The sequence below is a fragment of the Otolemur garnettii genome, unplaced genomic scaffold (assembly GCF_000181295.1).
Source record: "Otolemur garnettii isolate 467f Iridium unplaced genomic scaffold, OtoGar3 scaffold00050, whole genome shotgun sequence".
Lineage (NCBI taxonomy): Eukaryota > Metazoa > Chordata > Mammalia > Primates > Galagidae > Otolemur > Otolemur garnettii.
Genome location: NW_003852445.1, coordinates 6,726,530 through 6,735,154, shown reverse-complemented (window position 1 = coordinate 6,735,154; position 8,625 = coordinate 6,726,530).

Here is an 8,625-nt window from a genome sequence, read left to right as displayed (position 1 = left end):
GCCCCGAACTTAAGTTTTGACTCCTCTGCTAGGAGTGAGATCAAAAATGGATATGATTCAAATACAAAGACGCCTGCGGCCAATGTTCTAATTCTTCATTAGCCCTCAGATTGAGCCAATCTCCCTTTAGTCCAGCTTTCTTCCTACTTCTATCTGCAACCCACTGATTCTTACTATGTATTGAATGTTCCCTGAACTGAGGGACGACGTGGCTAGAGGCCGAGAGAGTTAGAAACATCAGTCTCTCTCAGGGTCCTAGAGAAAAGATCTCCAAATAATCAGCATAAAATCCCGAGGCTGCACCTCTGAATAACTGTATATTTATAACTCATATTTATGTACATTGTCATTCCATATATTAAACTTTATTTTAGATTTTAAAACCATAAATTAAAGTTTATTTTATTCACTGCCCCCAATAGATTGTCTTGTAAATCTTCTTTGCAACCCACTGCTCCAGCATCTATAGCTTTCACTGAAGGTTGTTTCTTAAGCCCCAGGGAATGTGTGTGTGGTAAAAGATGGCCTTTGTTCTGGCCTTCACAAAGGCATGTGCTTTGCAGTCCTTCAGCCAATATTTACTGAGATTATGTGCCAGGCACTGTGCTGGCTTCAAGAATACAAAAAGACACAGTCTCTTGTTGTGCAATAATGTGAATATAGTTAATACTACTGAACAGACACTTAAAAAGGTTAAGGTCGTAGATATTATGTATATTTTACTGAAATTTTAAAAAAAGACAGCCTCTGCTCTTAAGGAAGCTGTAGAGTAATGGAGTCAACAAAAACTTCACTATTTCATTTATTTGGTAACTTTTTTTTTTGCAACTTTTTAATTGCAACTATTTAATTAATAGGCAATCCCATTCTAGGGTGGGTGTAGATGGTGGGGATATGCCTATGATCAAAACCAGGTATGACTAGCTCTTATAAAAGCTTACATTTCAAGTTCACGGCCAGGTAGGAAATGTGAACCAGTACTACCCAATAGCAGTGCACATATGGCTGTTTTAAATTCATTAATTAAAATGAAATAAAATTTAAAATTCATGTCGCCAGTCTCTGTAGACACATTTAAATGCTCAAAAGGTGGCTAGTGCCACCATACTGGACAGCACAGAGAATGTTTCCACCACTGCAGACTGCTCTAAAGCACTGGGTGTGGTCGCCAGTAGGGATAAATAAGCCAGATTGTCGAGTGGAGTCCTTGCCAGGCTCTCCAGCACCTTTGTGCTAATTTAGAAGAGAATTTTTTTCCGGGCCGGTACAACTCCATACCAAGGCTTGTGGAGCAGAATGTGGTTCTGAGCCTAAGAGTAGTCAAAAGTGTAGAGAGCAGGAGCGTAGGTCACTCTGTGGGGCTGGTCCCTGGGAGTGAAAGACTCAGGCCTCTGGCCAGGCGCCGTGGCTCATGCCTATAATCCTAGCACTCTGAGAGGCTAAGGAGGGTGGACTGCTTGAGCTTATGAGTTTGAGACCAGCCTGAGCAAAAGCTACATCCCATCTCTACTAAAAATAGAAAAAACTGGGGCAAGAAGATTACTCGAGCCCAAGTTGGAGGTTGCTGTGAGCTATGACGTCATGGCACTCTATCCAGGGCGGCAATTTGAGACTCTGTCTCAAACAGACAAAGGCCTCTGATCTCATCTCTCACCATACTACCTACCAATATACCTTGTGGCCCTACATGCTGTTTTCTCAGCCTTGGTCCTTTCTTCATCTCTGCACTTCCTTGTACCTTCAAGGCCCAGGTACAACTCCACTTTCTTCCTCCTTAAAGCCTTTCCTGAGCCCTTTATGAAGCTGATTAACATTTACTGAACACATGTTGTATTTGTGTTAGTGGTGAACCCAGGCAGCCTAGTGTGGTGGTGAGGTGGTCCAATGAAGACCAGGCCCATGGGCTTTCACGGGAGTGGTTCTAACTCCCAGCACCACATTCCAGCCTTTAGGGCCACAGTAGCATCACTGTCATCAGTGCCTCTGCAGAAGGTGATGGAAGGCTCTAGGACTCAGACTTCTGGAGAGTGGTGCCTTACACTTTGTGTCCCCACCTTCTGCCTGTTGTCACACAGATAGACACCAGAAAAGAAGTCACTGAAGGAGTTCATTTTTCTTTTCTTTCTTTTTCTTTTTTTTTTTTGAGACAGATCTCAAGCTTTCCCCCTGGGTAGAGAGCTATGGCATCACACTCACAGCAACCTCCAACTCCTGGGCTCAAGCGAGTCTACTGCCTCAGCCTCCCAAGTAGCTGGGAACACAGGTGCAGAGCCAGGAGTTCATTTTTCCAAGCCTCAATTATCCAACCTGAGAAATGGTGAGACCAACCCTTACTAGTTGACAATGACATTAAAGTCATTAGAGAGTCTCAGAAGAAAGTAGAATGTAAATAGCAACTCACCTGGTGCTGTTCTCAGAGAAGACTTAGGTGGGGCATGGTGGCTCATGCCTGTAATCCCAGCACTTTGAGAGGCTGAGGTGGGAGGATCATTTGAGGCCAAGAGTTTGAAAACAGTCTGGGCAACATAGAGAGAGCCTGTCTATAAAAAACGTAAAAATTAACCATTTGGGTTCGGCGCCTGTGGCTCAAGCAGCTAAGGCGCCAGCCACATACACCTAAGGTGGCGGGTTCGAATCCAGACCGGGCCCGCCAAACAACAATAATGGCTGCAACCAAAAAATAGTCTGGCGCCTGTCATCCCAGCTACTTGGGAGGCTGAGGCAGGAGACTCGCTTGAACCCAGGAGTTGGAGGTTGCTGTGAGCAGGAGACTCGCTTGAACCCAGGAGTTGGAGGCACTCTACCCAGGGGGACAGCTTGAGGCTCTGTCTCAAAAAAAAAAGAAAAAATTAACCATTTGATGTTGCAGTGTTATAATGGTACCACTGCACTTGAGTCTCAAAAACAGGAAAAAGATTTAGACGTAGACAGGTTTCACTCTTCTGACACATCAGAAAATCTATGTCCTCTGGGCCAGTTTCAGAATGGGTAGATATTGATGCCTGGATTCCAAAATGATAGAAATGTGTCAGCAAAATGCTTCCTGTAGCATCTAGTTAATGGTCTCTGCACCCTGTACATCTCCTCACCATACCCAGGCCCTGCCTGGGGTTAGGCTGCCATTTCTTCTGTTTTCACAGATGGGGCCTAGGTCAGGTCAGCCTGCAGACTTGCCCCTGTGGTGATGCTGGGGATGGGTGCAACGTGGGCCAATGAAAAGAGCATTAACGTTGAAGTCAGGCCTGGGTTCTAATCCTGACTCTGTCACCAGTCAGTTCAGCAACCCTGGGCAAATAATTCAACCCTTCTGAGCTCATCTCCATATTTGTAAGATAGATCATAACACCTGTTTCATAAGGAAACCAAATTTTAATAAATCTGGAATGTATGGTTTAGGTTAAGATCCTGGTCCTGCCACTTAAAAAGCCTCAGAGCTTTAGACAAGTTACTAGTTACAAGTTAGATGTTCTGTGCCTCTGTTGCCTCCTCCCTAAAGGGGAGGTGAATTTATAGGGCTGTTGTGAGGATTACCTAATGCCTGACACATGGTGAGTGCTCAATGAATGTTGGTATTTATTACTTCAGCTTTTCAACAAGTGAGGTCAGCAAGGTAGTTACTACTATCTTTGCCCAGAGGGTCAGGGAGAGTTACACATTTGCTGTGGATAAAGCCCAGGTGATCACTTTTCTGCCTTTTGGCTAAGATCACATGTGGGTAAAGCCTGATGAGAAACTGGCTCTGTGCACCCTAATACTGGGCTGCAAATAAAGCCATAGGCCAAAATCTCCTTTCTGGCTGGCTCCCTGGGCCCACCCTCAGGCCCACAGGGTTGCTAGACAGGGGACAGCCCATCCCAGGAGCCAGGCTTCCCTCCCTTCCAGAGGGCCTGGAAGCCTGTCCATGTCAGCCTGTGCCTTTGTCACCATCCCTGATGGAATGTGCCCTGCTCCCTGCAGGCAGTGTCCTCTCCCTACTCATGGCTGAGGTTCATTTCTGACTGGATTCTTCTGACACCACCCTGCTTAACACCAACACCCTGCCACCCTGCACCTGCATGGGGTGGCTGAATGGCACTGGGGGAAATTCTCAGCCACACTGACTAGCTGCACTTTACATTTCTGACCACAAACCTCAAGTGGGCACTCAGCTTGCCCAATAATCCTGCTATGTTTCTCTACTAAGTTCACTGTCCCACTTTCTATACGGGGGTTTCTCATCTTCTCCAACCCTCAACATCTCCTCTTTGTTCCTTCATGTTAGCTAAGGACCTTGCTTCCTATTTCACTGAGAAAATAGATGGCATCAGATGAAAAGTACCTGCCTTCTCTCCATCAGATCTGCCCAAATGTCTGCATCTGTGCCCTGGCTGTGGAGGGATGGAGGCAAGGAGAAAGTGAGGGGGAGGAACGGGTGGCAGGATGGAGGGAGGGATAGACAGGTGAATGGAAGGATGGATGGGTACCATCCCCTTCATTTGTGCTCCACATGCCAGTCTCTTCACTTATTCAGGATTTTGCCCACAATCATCCTTTCCCCTCCTGCACTAACTCCTTTTTTTCTACCAGATCATTCCGTTTAGCACATAAGTGTACTGTCATCTCTCTCATCTTAAAAACAGGCTCCTCCTGGACCCCCTATTCTGCTCAGTCCCTGCTCCATTTCCCCCCTTCCCTTTGCACTCTTCCTAGAATTGCTTGCCCCTGCCTTTCCTCATCCCACTTCTGCTCCCTCCTAGCCCACTCCAGCCAAGTTTTGTCTCTGCCACTCCACTGAAATTGTACTTGTCCAAGTCACCAATGGCCTCCTTGTTGGCACACCCAAAGGTCCGTTTTCTGTCCTCACTTCACATTGTCTCGGCAGCATTCGTACAGTCGAGTGCTCGCTCCTTGCAACGCTATCTTTACTTGGCCTCCAGAACCCCACATGGGTCTGTAGTCTCCACCTACCCAGATGGCAGCTCTTTCTCCAGCTCCTTCACTGGCTCCTCCTTTTTTCCATCTTAACTGTGAGCATGGTGGGGGAACTTCGTTCTTGTTTAGTCTCCCTCTGCTTAGATCCATCTAGGCCTGTGCCTCTAAATGCCTCTGGAAGTTGGAATCTTTGAAAGGCAATGCGAAGAGAGTAGGGAATGCCTGCCTGGGTGTGAGCCCCTGCTCTGCCTCGGTTGTGTCTTACTCGGGGTCTGAGACAAAGGCTAGTGTGGATTGGGAACATGACTCCAAGGAGCAGGAGTGAGGGAGAAGAAGAGTGAAATAGAGACAGAGAGGGGCCACTGCGAGGGTGTGTTAGGGAGCTGCCACCGCTATGGGTGACTATTGTTCAGTCCTTCTGAGATTTGTGAAATGTACTTCAGAATCTGCTGGAGGAAGGTGGGGAGGCCAGTTATTCAGGCTCTTGTCAGGTTACCCATGGATGTCCATGCCAAGTGGGTTCTATGGATGTCCCCCCCACCAGTGTCAGAAGGTGAAAGGAAGCTGAAGGGCACTGTCAGGTTTTTTTTTTGAGACAGAGCCTCAAGCTGTCCCCCTGGGTAGAGTGCCGTAGCATCACAGCTCACAGCAACCTCCAACTCCTGGACTTAAGTGAGTCTCCTGCCTCAGCCTCCCAAGTAGCTGGGACTACAGGCGCCCGCCACAATGCCCAGCTATTTTTTTTGGTTGCAGCTGTCATTGTTGTTTGGCGGGCCCAGGCTGGATTTGAACCCGCCACCTTAGGTGTATGTGGCTGGCGCCTTAGCCACTTGAGCCACCTTGACCAGGTTTTATATGACTCTGTCAAGACTTGTGCAAAACTGGCTGTTGCAGCAGTGGTGGGAACAGGGGGTGAGGCTGAGGGCACCCTCACAGCATCTCAGGATGCTTCACACAAGATGTACTTAGTAGAGACGGGTGACGATGGAGCCCTCCTCTTAGGATTGCTGAGAGAGTCAAATGATTTAATGCACATGTTTGAAGGAGTTTCTGGCCTTTAGTAATGACCATCTACCACTGCTCTGACATGTCCCTTGCCTAGTCCATCTCAGGAGCCTGCCATGTCCAAAACAGAGCTGTGATTCCCTGTCCCCTCCTTCAGTCTTGTCCACTGCAATTAAATGGCCTGGATTCATCTCAATCTCCCACCCCTCACATCCAGTCCTTCCCGTTATTCCCCATCACAAAGCCACCAACCCGGGCAGGTCTCCATCGGCCCTTGCCTGGCCCACTGTGCCAGCCTCCCAGCCGTTTTCTGCCTCTGTGCTTGCCTCCCTACGGTTTCTTCTCCTATAGCAGCCTAAGGGATAATGTTACTCCTGATTAAAGCCCCTCTAACAGCTTCCTATTATCCTTTTTAAAAATAACAGCTTTATTGAGACACAGCTCACATACCATATAATTCACCCACTGAAAGTATACAATTCATTGGTTTCTAGTATAGTCACAGGGTTGTGCAAACATCACCACAATCAATTTTAGAACATTTTCATCGTCCCCCCAAAGAAACCCAGTACCCATTAGCAGTCTCTCCCTGTCTCCTCCCAAGCCCCCAGCCCTAGCCAGCCACTAAGCTGCTTTCTGTCTCTATGGATTTGCCTATTTTGGACATTTTGTAGAAATGGAATCAAGCAAAATGTGGTCTTTGCAACCATTTTCTTTTTCCCATTATTCTTAAAATAAAATGCAAACTCTAAGCCATAGTCTTCTAGGCCACGCAGAGTCCCACACCCCCAGGCTCCCAGCTGGGCTGTGTCTTCCTGCTCCACCCTCCTCCAACCTCACCCTCTATGTTTGGAACAGGCCCCACTCCTCCCCTCAGAACCTTGATCCCCTCATCCCTTTGTTTGAATTCTCTTTCCCAGTCTGTGCATGAGCCTCTTCCCAGGATCCTGGGTCTGCCCAAGTGTCATCTCCTCCAAAAGGACTTTCCCATTCTCCAAACTCTTCCCTATGGATCTCTACCTCTTCTTCTTACTATTTATTTGTTGGTTCACTTACTTGCTTACTGTATTTCTCTTTTAAACCTCCATGAAAGCAGGGATTTTGTGCTGTTCACATTTATATCCCCAGCACCTAGAACACAATGATGGGCACACAGTTGGTATCTGACATCTGCTGCATGAATGACTAGATAAACTCTTGGAAATCCAGTTGAGGAATTTCCACAATTCCTCCCACCACTCCCCCCCTAAACAGCATGAGACACCTTCGAGTTCTCATCCCTAGGTCTGATGAAGACCACAATGTTATAGTTCATGTTCACTTTCCTTTTTTCCGGGCTATGGTGGTCTTCACTCATATATCATCCTGAATGTTTGTGCCCCTACCCCAAATCCATATGTTGAAACATTCACCCTTGAGTGATGGTATCAGGAAGTGGGGCCTTTAGGAGGTGAATTAGGTCATGGGTATGGAGCTCTCAGGAATGGCATCCAGGCCCTTATAAAAGAGCTACTAATAAAAGAGGCACCCTCAGTGGGCAGTGGCTCCCGCCTGTTATCCTAGAACTCTGGGAGGCTGAGGCAGGAGGATTGCTTGAGCTCAGGAGTTCGAGACCAGGCTGAAATAGAAACAAAAATAGAAAAACTTGCCGGGTATTGTGGTGGGTGCCTATAGTCCCAGATACTCAGGAGGCTGAGGCAAGAGGATCACTTGAACCCAAGAGTTTGAGGTTGCTGTGAGCTATGACACCACGGCACCCTACCCAGGGTGACAGAGTGAGACTCCATCTCAAAAAAAAAAATAAGTAAATGAATAAAAGAGGTACCCTTCTGTCGTGTGAGGATGCAGCAAAGTGGTGCCATCTATGAAGACAAGAGGGAGCCCTCACCAGAAAGAATCTACCAGCACCTTGACTTTGGACCTCCCAGCTTCTAGAACTGTGAGAAATAAACTCGTGTTGCTTATAAGCCATACGGTCAATGATACTCTGTGGTAGCATCCCGAATGGACTAAGTCTCTGCCTCACTCCCCTCACACCAGCTAAGCTTTCTTCCCCGAGGCTCTCCTTGTAGATTCTCTGCCCAGAGTCTCCTGCTCCCTCAGGGGAGAAGACTTCATTTATCAGCTGGAAGGGTTACCGCTCCAAACACAAGTAAAACATCATGGCCTGAGGCACCCAGTCCCCGGCTATCTGTGGATCATCAACTGCCCACTGCAGATCTGCTGACTACAGCCCTGCGTGCTCCTGGGGTCTGTCCTGGGTTTCCCCTCCCCTGTCTCTCTTCCTTAAAGCCCCCAGAGTACCTCCTTCGTTATTCTTTAAAAATATCAGCATTGTGGGAAAACAGGTCTTTCATATGATGCTAGTGGGAATGAAACTGACACGACCTCAGTGGAGGACACTTTGTGATATCTCACTAAATTACAAATGCACAGGCCCCTGAACCCACCCTGCAGCTGTGTCTGTCTGACAGCAAAGGACTGGGGACCAACCGCTCAGTACCATCAACAGAGGTTTAGAACAAGGAACATTTGGTAGCTGTAGCAAAGAAGGGGAAACCTTTGTGTGGATATACTGGCAAGAAACACCATGAGCATAGTAAACTACCTTTGGAATAATAAGAAAACTAAGTAAATATATGTACATAAAGAAATATGGGGCTCGGCGCCTGTAGCTCAACCGGCTAAGGCGCCAGCCACGTACACCTA